This window comes from Pseudophryne corroboree, chromosome 1 (assembly GCF_028390025.1).
Source record: "Pseudophryne corroboree isolate aPseCor3 chromosome 1, aPseCor3.hap2, whole genome shotgun sequence".
Lineage (NCBI taxonomy): Eukaryota > Metazoa > Chordata > Amphibia > Anura > Myobatrachidae > Pseudophryne > Pseudophryne corroboree.
This window is the reverse complement of record NC_086444.1, coordinates 610,745,354-610,758,959: the sequence shown is the minus strand read 5'-3', so window position 1 is coordinate 610,758,959 and position 13,606 is coordinate 610,745,354.

The window sequence follows — 13,606 nt, the reverse complement described above, 5'->3', positions numbered from 1 at the left end:
CTCTCCTGTGTCCCTCCTGCGTCTCCGGCGGCAGCGGCGGGTCTATTAAATGAAGTACCCGTTCGTGAGCTCTGATTGGCTCACGAACCGGCACTTCATTTAACAGACCCGCCGCTGCCGCCGGAGATGCAGGAGGGACACAGGAGAGGCACCCTCTGTGTCCCTCCTGCACAAAACCGCGGGGCAGCGCGGGAGCGTAAGTTGTACCTGGCACTGGGGGAGCATATTTGGCACTTGGGGGGGTATATGTGGCACTGAGGGGGCATATCTGGCAGTATGAGGGCATATCTGGCACTGTGGGGGCATATCTGGCACTATGAGGGCATATCTGGCACCGTGGGGGGAATATCTGGCACTGTGGGGGCATATCTGTCACTATGAGGGCGTATCTGGCACTGTGGGGGAATATCTGGCAGTATGAGGGCATATCTGGCACTATGGGGGCATATATGGCAGTGTGAGGGCATATCTGGCACTGTGGGGCATATCTGGCACTATGAGGGCATATCTGGCACTGTGGGGGCATATCTGGCAGTATGAGGGTTGTGTACGGTTAGAGCTGCATTTCCCACCCTAAGCTTATACTCGAGTCAATACGTTTTCCAAGGTTTTTGTGGTAAAATTAGGTGCTTCGGCTTATATTCGGGTCGACTTATACTCGAGTATATACGGTATGCCCCACAGTGCCAGATACATATATGCCCCACAGTGCCAAATACATGTATGCCCTCACAGTGCCAAATACACATGCCCCCACAGTGCCAGATATGCCCCCAGTGCAGATACACATGCCCCCACACAGTGTGCCAGATATGCCCCAAGTGCAGACACACATGCCCCCAGTGTGCCAGATATGCCCCCAGTGCAGATACACATGCCCCTAGTGTGCCAGATATTATGCCCCCAGTGCAGATACACATGCCCCCAGTATGCCAGGTATGCCCCCAGTGCAGATACACATGACCCCACACAGTGTGCCAGATATGCCCCCAGTGCAGATACACATGCCCCCACAGTGTGCCAGATATGCCCCCAGTACAGATACATATACCCCCACACAGTGTGTCAGATATGTCCCCAGTGCAGATACACATGTCCCCACAGTGTGCCAGATATGCCCCCAGTGCAGATACACATGCCCCCACACAGTGTGCCAGATATGCCCCCAGTGCAGATACACATGCCCCTACACAGTGTGCCAGATATGCCCCCAGTGCAGATACACATGCCCCCACACAGTGTGCCAGATATGCCCCCAGTGCAGATACACATGTCCCCAGTGCAGATACACATGCCCCCACACAGTATGCCAGATATGCCCCCAGTGCAGATACACATGCCCCCACAGTGTGCCAGATATGCCCCCAGTGCAGATACACATGTCCCCAGTGCAGATACACATGCCCCCACACAGTGTGCCAGATATGCCCCCAGTGCAGATACACATGTCCCCACAGTGTGCCAGATATGCCCCCAGTGCAGATACACATGCCCCCACACAGTGTGCCAGATATGCCCCCAGTGCAGATACACATGCCCCCACACAGTGTGCCAGATATGTCCCCAGTGCAGATACACATGCCCCCACAGTGTGCCAGATATGTCCCCAGTGCAGATACACATGCCCCCACAGTGTGCCAGATATGCCCCCAGTGCAGATACACATGTCCCCAGTGCAGATACACATGCCCCCACACAGTGTGCCAGATATGCCCCCAGTGCAGATACACATGCCCCCTCAGTGTGCTCCCCCCCCCAAGTGCTGCTCGCCGCGCTGCTGCGAGGGGAGGAGAGCGCAGCGCGCGCCTCTCCTACCTCTCTGACTCCGGCGTCTATCCGAAATTCGGCGCCAGCCCGTGAGCCAATCAGAGCACGCTGTACACCAGCCAATCAGGAGCCTCAGCTGCCGATCCGCGAGCTCTGATTGGCTCACGGGCCGGCGCCAAATTTCAGATAGACACCGCCGCCGGAGACCTTAGAAGTCTGTGCGCACGGCCCGGCTGTGTCAGTGTGTGCGCACTGTGTGGGGCAGCGGTGGCCAGGAGCGGATCGACTCGAGCCACATGCGGTGGATGAAAGAGCCGCATGCGGTGGATGAAAGAACCGCATGCGGCTCTCGAGCCGCGGTTTGGCCATCGTTGAAGTAGCCGCTCGGTAAAGCTGTAAAGCCGAGACACCCCGGCAGCCGCCCAGGAAGAACCCACCTTATGAGTAGAGTGGGCCTTAACAGTCGTAGGACACGGCAATCCTGCCGTAGAATACGCATGCTGGATAGTGAACCTGATCCAGCGAGAGATCGTCTGCTTAGAAGCAAGACACCCAAGTTTCTTGGGATCATACAGGACAAACAGAGGGGTAAATTTTCCTAAGATGGGAGTTCTATTTAAGATGGGATGTTGCCCATAGCAACCAATCAGCTTCTACTTCTCATTTATTTAGCACCTTCTAGAAGATAATACGTGGAATCTGATTGGTTACTCTTAGTAAATTTACCCCAGAGAGTCCGATTTTCTGTGATGAGCAGTCCTCTTCACATAGATTTTCAGAGCCCTTACAACATCCAAGGACTTTGCGGAAACTGAATAGTCAGTAGCAACTGGCACCACAATAGGTTGGTTGATATGAAATGCCGACACAACCTTCTGAAGGAACTGCTGACGTGTCCGGAGCTCAGCTCTATCTTCATGGAAGATCAAGTAGGGGCTCTTATAAGACAAAGCCCCCATCTCCGACACACGTCTAGCAGAAGTTAAGGCCAACAAAGTGACAGCCTTCCACGTGAGAAACTTGACCTCAACCTCCTGTAGAGGTTCGAACCAATCCGATTGGAGGAACTGTAATACCAAGTAAAGATCCCAGGGCGCCGTAAGCGGCACAAAGGGAGGCTGGATGTGCAGAACCCCTTTCAGGAAAGTCTGAACCTCAGGGAGAGAAGCCAACTGTTTCTGGAAGAAAATGGATAGGGCCGAAATCTGGACCTTTACGCATCCCAACCTCAGGCCCATATCCACATCTGCTTGCAGGAAGAGGAGAAACCGTCCCAGTTGAAACTCCACCGTAGGAAGCTTCTTGGACTCACACCAAGATACATATTTTTTTCCAAATACGATGGTAATGTTTAGACGTTACTCCTTTCCTAGCCTGTATCAGGGTAGGAATAACCTTGTTCGGAATGCCCTTCCGAGATAATATCTGGTGTTCAACCTCCATGCCATCAAACGTAGCCACGGTAAGTCTTGATAAGCGAACGGCCCCTGCTGCAGCAGGTCCTCCCAAAGAGGAAGAGGCCTCGGCTCTTCTAGCAGTAGATCCAGAAGATCCGCATACCAAGCCCTTCTTGACCAGTCCGGAGCAATGAGGATTGCCTGAACTCTTGTTCTCCTTATGAGTTTTAGAACTCTTGGAATGAGTGGAAGTTGAGGAAACACGTACACCAACTGGAACACCCACGGAGCCACTAGGGCGTCCACCGCCACGGCTTGTGGGTCCCTTGACCTGGAACAATACCGCCGAAGCTTCTTGTTGAGACGAGAGGCCATCATGTCTATTTGAGGTACACCCCAAAGATCTGTTACCTCCGTGAACACCTCCGGATGGAGTTCCCACACTCCTGGATGGAGATCGTGTCTGCTGACGAAGTCCGCTTCCCAGTTGTGTACTCCCGGAATGAAGATTGCTGGCAGCGCCAACGTGTGTTTTTCTGCCCAGACGATTATTTTTGTTACCTCTAACATTGCAGCTCTGCTCTTCGTTCCGCTCTGTCGGTTTATGTAAGCCACTGTCGTTAAATTGACTGACTGCACCTGAATGGCTCGATCTCACAGAAGATGGGCAGCTTGGAGAAGACCGTTGTAGACGGCTCTTAGTTCCAGAATGTTTATTGGAAGGCTGGATTCCAGGCTTGACCACCGTCCCTGGAAGGTTTCCCCATGAGTGACTGCACCCCAGCCCCGGAGACTCGCATCCATGGTTAGAAGGATCCAGTCCTGGATCCCAAACCTGCGGTCCTCCAGAAGGTGAGGTAGTTGCAACCAACAGTGGAGTGAAATCCTGGCTTTCGGTGACAGATGTATTCTTTGGTGCATGTGTAGATGAGATCCCGACCACTTGACCAGGAGATCCAGTTGGAAGGGCCGTGCATGAAACCTTCCGTACTGTAGAGCCTCGTAAGAGGCCACCATCTTCCCCAGAAGGCGAATGCACTGATGAACCGAAACCCGGGCTGGCTCCAGGACATCCCGGACCATTGTTTGTATCACCAATGCTTTCTCCTCCAGGAGAAACACCCTCTGCACTTCCGTGTCGAGGATCATTCCCAGAAAAGACAACCTCCTGGTCAGCTCCAAATGTGATTTTGGAAGTTTCAGGATCCAACAGTGTTCCCTGAGTCGTGAGAACAATGGACTGCAACAACTTCTCCCAGGACGATAAAGCTCCAGCCGAGCGAAACGCGTCAGAGGATAGCGGTGACGGGGAAATTACCACTGAGGACACGCTTGCACGGTCACCAGCTCACCACCCGTCAGTGACAGCACTCCATCGGGCGTTCATTGGAAGGCGCAAACGGCAATCAGACTGTGGAGGACGGAGACGTCCGGTGCCTCCTAGCCGATTCCTTCATAACACATTACTAATCCGCCATGGGAGAAGCTGTCTCACTCATTCATTCATTTAGAGGACTGCGGTGAGCTCATTATTATCTCTACAGGTGGCTTGATTGAGCGTATACACACACATTGGTGTGGTAATTGAGACTGTCTTTAATCATCATACAGTAGCAAACGTATGAACATTATTCAGTACCTGTGAAAACCTGCACCAGGACAATACTAAGCCTCCGTGTGGGGTCTAACGGACGCAAGGTTTCAGTCTAAATATGTCTTATTTTTCCACAAGATAACATGTGGTTTTCTTTTAACAGTGCACTGTTTTGACTTCAGATAATTGATCCACCTCTATTAGTAGTTACCATTCTTAGAATTGATATACATATGTTTTTTAAGTATTTGGAAAAATATATGCAGTAGGATAGGATGTACAATTGACTGAGTACAGTTTATGTTTTAATGGTATATTAAATTTGTGGGGTAATTGGCACTGTTTAGTGCAAATTGTATATTAAAAAATAATATTATATAAAGACGTGTCTGCACTCATTTCAGCCTTTGAAATATCTATATTAGCGCAAAGTGAATTAGTGTAATTCTCCCAGGACGATGCCTTTATCAGCAGATCGTCCAGATATGGGATTATGTTCACCCCCTTTCTGCGGAGGAGAACCATCCTCTCTGCCATCACCTTTGTGAACACCCTCGGTGCTGTGGAGAGGCCGAATGGCAGTGCCTGAAATTGATAGTGACTGTCCAACAGTGCAAATCTGAGATAAGCCTGGTGCGGCAGCCAAATCGGAATGTGGAGGTACGCATCCTTGATATCCATGGATACCAGAAATTCTCCCTCCTCCAGACCTGAAATCACTGCTCTGAGAGGCTCCATTTTGAATTTGAACACCCTCAGGTAAAGGTTCAACGATTTCAAGTTAAAAATTGGTTTGACCGAACCATCCGGTTTCGGTACCACAAAAAGGTTTCAATAATAACCCTTGACTTTTCCAATTTTAGGATGGCTTCCTGTAGGATAGCCCTGTCTGTCAGCAAAGCTGGCAAGCCTGATTTGAAGAATCAGTGAAGCGGGAGTTCTTGAAACTCCAGTCTGTTCCCCTGGGACACAATATCCTGTATCCAGAGATCCAGGCCGGGCGACACCCAGACGTGTCTGAAACGTCTGAGTCTCGCACCCACCAGCCCGTCCTCCAGGCTTTGAGGTCCACCGTCATGCTGAAGATTTTGAGGGACCAGAAGCAGGTCTCTGGTCCTGGGAGCCTGCGGCTTTTTGGAATTTGCCCGACCACCTCTAAAAAAAAGTGGTATGAGGCTTGGACTTTTTTGCCTTAGCGGTCTGAAAGGACTTCGGAACAACTGAAGAAAATGGTTTCTTCGTAGAAGGTGTAGCAGAGGGAAGGAAAGGTGACTTACTCGTGGTTGCCGTGGAAATCCATGCATCCAACGCTTCCCCAAATAGAGCTTGACCTGTGTAGGGTAGGTTCTCCACACTTCTCCTGGATTCCGCATCTGCAGACCATTGATGTAGCCAGAGTCCCCTGTGGGCTGAGACCGACATGGAAGATATATGTGTAGTCAGCGTACCCAGGTCCTTCATGGATTCCACCATGAACCCCGCAGTATCCAGTATGTTACGTAAAACAATTCAATGTCACTTTACTATGGCTTTAGAAATCCATGCACAGGCAATAGTAATGCCCATCCTGAATCAGTGTAAATGGATTTGAGTGTAGTGTTAATTTTACGATCAGCCAGTTCTTTTAACGCGGTAGATCCAGGGACAGGTAAAACCACCTTTTTAGACAGTCTGGAGACAGATGCGTCAACTATGGGTGGGTTTTCCCATTTTTTCCTATTGTCGAAGTTGAAAATATTTCAGTACACACATCGAGTACAAACTACACACAGATGGCCTCCGTGCGCGTACTTGTTCTGCTGTGTGTGCACATATTCGCAAGTTGCGTATGACCGCTCACGCGTCACGAGTAATTACGGTAGTATTTGTGATCGCATGGAAAAGCCATAAAAACACATTAGATATTTAATACACATAGTGCACGATTTACACATAGTCAGCATGCACCACACCAGCGAGTTACACTTGCTTAAAGGGTATAATAACAAAGGGATTCACCTTTACAGGATATGAGGGGACAGAATTAGGTTAGGAGGTGGTGTTTGGTATCCAGCTGTAGGGTATTTTAAGAGCAATATTCCGGTGTTAGTTTGCAGAAGATCGCACGCTCCAGCGAATAGTTATGCGCAGGAGCAGAATATTAATATCAACTGTATTTACTGTACTCCTGATATTCGGTGGGAACCCAGTGGAGACCATCTGCAAGTACACCTGGACCAGACATTGCCCACCTATTCAAACTGACCTATGACCTCTCCTGTACTGTAAATGACCATCCCGGTGACCAATAGACAAAGAAATTAGTTTCCATTGTGTTAGGTTTTGGAAAAATGTATAAAAAGTCAGCTGCAGGCCCGGTCACACACAATCTCTGAAGGTCATCTACCTTGAAATGTATGTACCATTGACTGTAGCCTTTTTTCTTATTGTATTGTATTATTCTTGTAACCACCTGCTAGTAAAATAACCGTTGGTGGGTTGGACCCCAACATAGTTTTGAAATACAATTTGGTGTCGTGTCCCATTTCCTGCTAAGGTTTAAGGTGTATTTCTATCACATGTGCAGCTGCATTGTGCTCTCAGAGTGTCCGTGTGTATGTGTATGCACTACGTGTACTTTGTACGTCCGTCCCGGCGAGAGTATGCAAAGTGCGTACAGGGTACAGGCCTTTGTACGCTAACTGTGTAAAAAGTACGTATGGTAAGGATTTCATACAGCGGCCGCAGCGGCTCGAATTTAAGTGTATTAAGGTATTGCTTTTTGTCCTGTGAAATAATCAGCATTCACAATTGGGGGCTCAATCCGGTTTTTCACACACTCAAGGGCTAGCAGATCATAGCAGACTTTAATCTATCAGCAAAGGGTGGAAATACATCTTTACATTAAACCTTTTTCTTGTTGCTTGGATGTTTTAAAACCCTATTTGTGTGCTGTTAGATTGCGTCTGCTCTGTCTGGTCTGCAGAGGTGCTGAAAGAACTCGGAAGTAAACAGGAAAAAAGCTATTTAAAAAATCTGTGTAATTTTTTTTGGGCGCGAAAAAGCACACACAGGGTGTACCGATACTTTGCATACCCTCTCACATATTGTTGCCACAAGGTATAGATTTTTAGATCAGTTTAGATCTGTGTGAAATCGGATACATTTGGTTGCTATATAGATAAATTTGAATTAGTGTGTTAAGGGAGTAATTATAAAAACACAAAACGCAGTTCTGGCCTGGTTGTAAAGGGTTACACAGAACAAGTGTGGGTTGTGCTTGTGAACGATTATAGGGGGTAATTCCAAGTTGATCGCAGCAGGAATTTTTTTAGCAGTTGAGCAAAACCATGTGCACTGCAGGGGGGCAGATATAACATGTGCAGAGAGAGTTAGATTTGGGTGGGTTATTTTGTTTCTGTGCAGGGTAAATACTGGCTGCTTTATTTTTACACTGCAAATTAGATTGCAGATTGAACACACCCCACCCAAATCTAACTCTCTCTGCACATGTTATATCTGCCTCCCCTGTAGTGCACATGGTTTTGCCCAACTGCTAAAAAAAATCCTGCTGCGATCAACTTGGAATTACCCCCATAGTTTGTATTGCTCACATTTATAGAGATTGTGTGATTTGTTTTATTGCAGACGCACGTTTTGTACACGTGGCCCGGACAAAGTACAGGAGCGCACACGCGGCATAAAAGGCACGCACGGTCGTGTGTTTATGCAAGGTTGCGTGGGAGTGCGGACGCTAAGTACAAATCACACGATAGTTGTTCAATTAAAGGATGGATAGTATACCTTAAATACAAATAGCACAGTACTATCCGATTTCAAAAGCAGATTAGTATAAGACTTTTGTCTAAACTGTACTGCTTCTGGGGTAAAGCTGCCAATCAGAAAGAGTGGAAATTTTTCTGTACAGAAAAACACTGTATATTTGTGTGAGCTGAAAGTAAGGGTGAGTGTATTGAACCCCGGGAATTCGGGATCCCGTCGTTGGTACACCAAGTAAGTGGAGGCTTGGCGGCGTGAGGCGGTTGACTCATGTTAATACAGATAGTAAAGTACGCAAATCGCGAGGAGATTGCAGAGGAGCATAATAGGGAATTGTGCATTGTGTAGTATTGAAGTAAAGTTTTTTTGTTTGTGAATTCGACTCCAGTTGTCGTAGAGCGGATAGGTAACAAGTACCCATACACTGTGCGATTGGACCGCGCATTTGTGGGTGTGATACGTGAAGCAACTTGATACCCTTGTGCGAACTTTTTGCACAAAACCATGGTATCATTAGTGCCGTGTAGAGCATACGCAAGCGTCATTTGTGTATAAGTGTATAGGGAGTTTTCGCTGGTCTCTCTCAGGTAAATCTCCAACGGTAGATATTCACTGGAATAGTCAAGTCACTCCTAAAACTTCCAGTGAATAGAAGCCAGTTAGGGCACCTCACTGGGTACGCGGTGGTCACTATTGGAGTGAGTCGTGGTACATCAGCGGAGTAGGAGTGGGTGAAAGCGCTCTGAGAACTTCCACCGTCTATTCGTGTCGTGCATTGGGGATTGTGTAAAAGGAAAAAGTCTGCGATGGGATCCAATTGCACAAGTGGTGGACGTATGGCAGCCAGGGTTCAGGCTGAAGAGCCGCGGCCCAAGGGGTCAGCAAGGTTTATTATGTGTGGTAAATCTGGTCCACACGCGGAGACTTTTTGTTCTGAATGGGTACGTATGACTGCGGAAGATAGGGCATCATTCCCTAGGATGGGCAGCTTTGAGCCAGAGGTATTACAGAACATAAGGATTAGGATATGTCTGATAAAATCCAGAAAACAAAGGATTAGACATAAAGATCGTTTAAACTTGTGGCAGCAAGAGGGGGATGTGCAGAGGGAATTGGCTCGCACAGCAGGTTCCAAACCTAGCGGGAAATCAGTGGCGACCGCACCACCACCACCATATGTTGATGGGGAGAAATTGGCTACAAGCAATGGTGCATTGGTACAGGATAGGAAAGTAATTGATCAATGTGCTAACCCTAACCCTTGCCAGCTGTATCCTGTTTTAAATTTTCCCCAGGACTGTGAGCAGGAAGATGAGCCCAGCACGATATTGGCACTCTCTCTAGCAGCCACTATACAGAATACTCAGGTGGGCACGGCCCAACCACCAAGGGTTGTAGCGATGCCCCCTAGCGGAGGGGTAAGTGAGGTTGTGTCCACAGGTAAGTACGGCACCATACACTATGCAGAGACAATAGCTCCCCGCATTATAGAGTCAAGCCAAAATGATGTACTTGAATTAAATCCTGTCAGGGTGAGTGCAGTTTCCAACGGGAGAACTGACAATCAGAGAGTAACTCCCATCAGAAATGTTGCCATGCATTGTCATTGGTCCCGAGCAGAGTTAAGGTCAATTATGTCAGAATTCCCCGATCCCAGAAAAGATCTAGTCGGATGCCAGAAATTCGTTAGAGAGTTAGGTAACGCCCATGAACCCACAAAGATTGCCGAACAGTGCTACGGTCGTGTCTACCCTCAAATATTAACATCACGAAATTCATAACGGATTGTAAGTTAGATGCAGAAGTACCTCTCACTGATTAATACAATCAGGAGAACGTAAAGCAAATCAATCTGCAATTAGGAGTATATTTCCCTACTGTTGTTAAATGGAATAAAATCTTCTCCATAAGACAAAAGGAAGGTGAAATGGCATCTGAATATTTCCATCGAGCACTGCAGGAAATAGCTAGATACACTGGGATCGAGGATATTAAGGATAATGCACACCACAGGGAGGTAGCTGTTTCTGTGTTAATGGACGGTTTAAAGGTATCACTAAGGACAAGGGTGCAAACCTCTCTACCTAACTGAAAAGGTATCTCGGTGGCTGTGTTGAGAGAGTCCACTATCGAGCACGATCGGAATATCAGTAAACACGGAGTCGCAAGGGGATAGGCTGATGACGGTAAGTATACAGGCTCTTACAGCAAAACCACATCAGCCAAGACCCCAGACCCGTGATGGTAAGTCACGGATAATAATATGTTATAATTGCCAGAAGGAAGGACATTACTCAAGGGAATGTAGGAATAAAGGGACACATAACATATACAGACCCCCTAGACCAGGATACGAACCACGCTATAAAACACATAGTTTGGAAGAGGGACCACATAGAGGGGAAACACAGAGGTACCCACCTAGAAGGGACTGGCAGTCCTCCGAAAACTCTCAGTTATCCCCCTCACATATCGTAGCTGCCAATGCGCTGCGGGAAGGTCCCACTACACAATAGAGGTCAGGCCATACCTGTAGTCTACAGCCAGTGAAGTTGATTGCTAGCCTTGGAAAGGAACCTGAGGTCATGGTTGATGTAGCTGGTGTACCATTACCTTTTCTTGTAGATACAGGGGCGGCCAGGTCAGTGTTAAATTCTACATCAGGTGTAAAAACCACGGGAAAAACAATTTCGGCAATGGGAGTAACAGGAACGGTGCAACAATACCCTTTGAGTAGACCTGCAGAGATTACGATAGGGCCCTTGCAAACCAAACATTCTTTCCTGTTGGCAGCATCGGCTCCGACTAATCTACATGGCAGAGACTTATTGTGTAAAATGAGGTGTGTCATATATTGACGCGTGTCTTCTTGGATATACCTCAGAACCATACACAAAAAGAAAAATAGGATAGAACCTGCTGTGGGCGCAAAGTGTGGATGACGATGGTGTTTCGCCGTGGGGTCAATGTCCAAAGTTCTAGGTGAGAGAGTCCTTCGCTGTTCCTAAAACATGTCCCTCGTGCGAAAAGATCTTTTCCCTCAATCGATGTTACATGTGGAGAAAACACAAAATGTATACAAGGGTTCAAAAGGGAATTTCTCCCAATGCAGATAGTTTAAAGTGATGGTGACTTCTCCCCGGACTCTCTGGACTATGGTGTAGCGGGGAAATGTGAAGATATCCGTAAGGGTTCACCCTGGTGCTTCAAGATAGACGTGGCCCCTCACATGTGTGCTTACTTTCATACATATGAAAAAAGCCTATAAAGGTTTCTTTATAGCCCCTTAAAGGATATTCTTGGTACTGAGGGTGGGTGTGCCCCAAACATTCACATGCAGACACTTCTGAAAGGATGCTCCCATCCAGGCTTACTTCAGAAGGCGCCGTACTTTCATGTAAAGGTATCTTTATCTCAGCAGGCTGGATGGTCGTCCTCATTCACTCCCTTTGTTTCGTATTTAGGCTCGGTGTAAAACACAGAGACGAAGGGATGTATGAGGTTTCATATACATTTATTGTAAAAAAATCAATATGGATCAATAAAAACAAATTCTGGATGGTATACCACAACAGACAATCTCATGGATGTTTTTTCAGCAAAGTCAAATGGTGAGAAAAAATGATGTTAACCCGGGGTATCTCACCGTATTCCTGCTGATAGAGATGATTGGAGTGGTACCTCAAATCCTCACATGCCCCAACGCGTTTCGACTAATGAGTCTTTTTCAGTCTGGACCTTGAAAAAGACTCATTAGTCGAAACGCGTTGGAGCATGTGAGGATTTGAGGTGAGATACCCCGAGTTAACATCATTTTTTCTCACCATTTGACTTTGCTGAAAAAACATCCATGAGATTGTCTGTTGTGGTATACCATCCAGAATTTGTTTTTATTGATCCATATTGATGTATGAAACCTCATACATCCCTTCGTCTCTGTGCTTTACACCGAGCCTAAATACGAAACAAAGGGAGTGAATGAGGACGTCCATCCAGCCTGCTGAGATAAAGATACCTTTACATGAAAGTACGGCGCCTTCTGAAGTAAGCCTGGATGTGAGCATCCTTTCAGAAGTGTCTGCATGTGAATGTTTGGGGCACACCCACCCTCAGTACCAAGAATATCCTTTAAGGGGCTAAAAAGAAACCTTTATAGGCTTTTTTCATATGTATGAAAGTAAGCACACATGTGAGGGGCCACGTCTATCTTGAAGCACCAGGGTGAACCCTTACGGATATCTTCACATTTCACCGCTACACCATAGTCCAGAGAGTCCGGGGAGAAGTCACCATCACTTTAAACTATCTGCATTGGGAGAAATTCCCTTTTGAACCCTTGTATACATTTTGTGTTTTCTCCACATGTAACATTGATTGAGGGAAAAGACCTTTTCGCACGAGGGACATGTTTTAGGAACAGCGAAGGACTCTCTCACCTAGAACTTTGGACATTGACCCCACGGCGAAACACCATCGTCATCCACACTTTGCGCCCACAGCAGGTTCTATCCTATTTTTCTTTTTGTGTATTTAATCTTGGACAAGTGTGTGGTGACACATCAGGATAGGACCTTACGCTGGGCAGCATAGAGAGTGCGCAGGAACCCACCTCACCCTCCCATTTTCATACCTCAGAACCATGCTCAAGAAGTGTAAGATATACTAGACACCCCTCAAAGGCTAATGTCGCATTCTACTGTTATAGACTAGTGTCCATCAAAGGTAGAGGAAATGATCTCGCAAATACCGGGTTCCCTTTGGACCAAAGATGGACAGGACACTGGATTGATGGCGAATGTAGCTCCAGTAGCAGTACAAGTAAAAGATGGTAGGATAGCTCCAAAAATCCCTCAGTATCCTCTGAAGCCGGAGGTAGAATTAGGAGTGTACCCCGTCATAGAGCGGCTGCTACAGCAGGGCATCCTAGTCAGGACGTCCAGCACCGCCAATAGTCCCATCTGTCCTGTGAAAAAGAGTGGGGGGGAGGGGTTACAGACTAGTGCAGGATCTAAGGAGGATAAACAAGATAGTTGAGAGCCAATGCCCCGTAGTGCCCAATCCAGCTGTCATCCTCATGCAAATTCCCCCT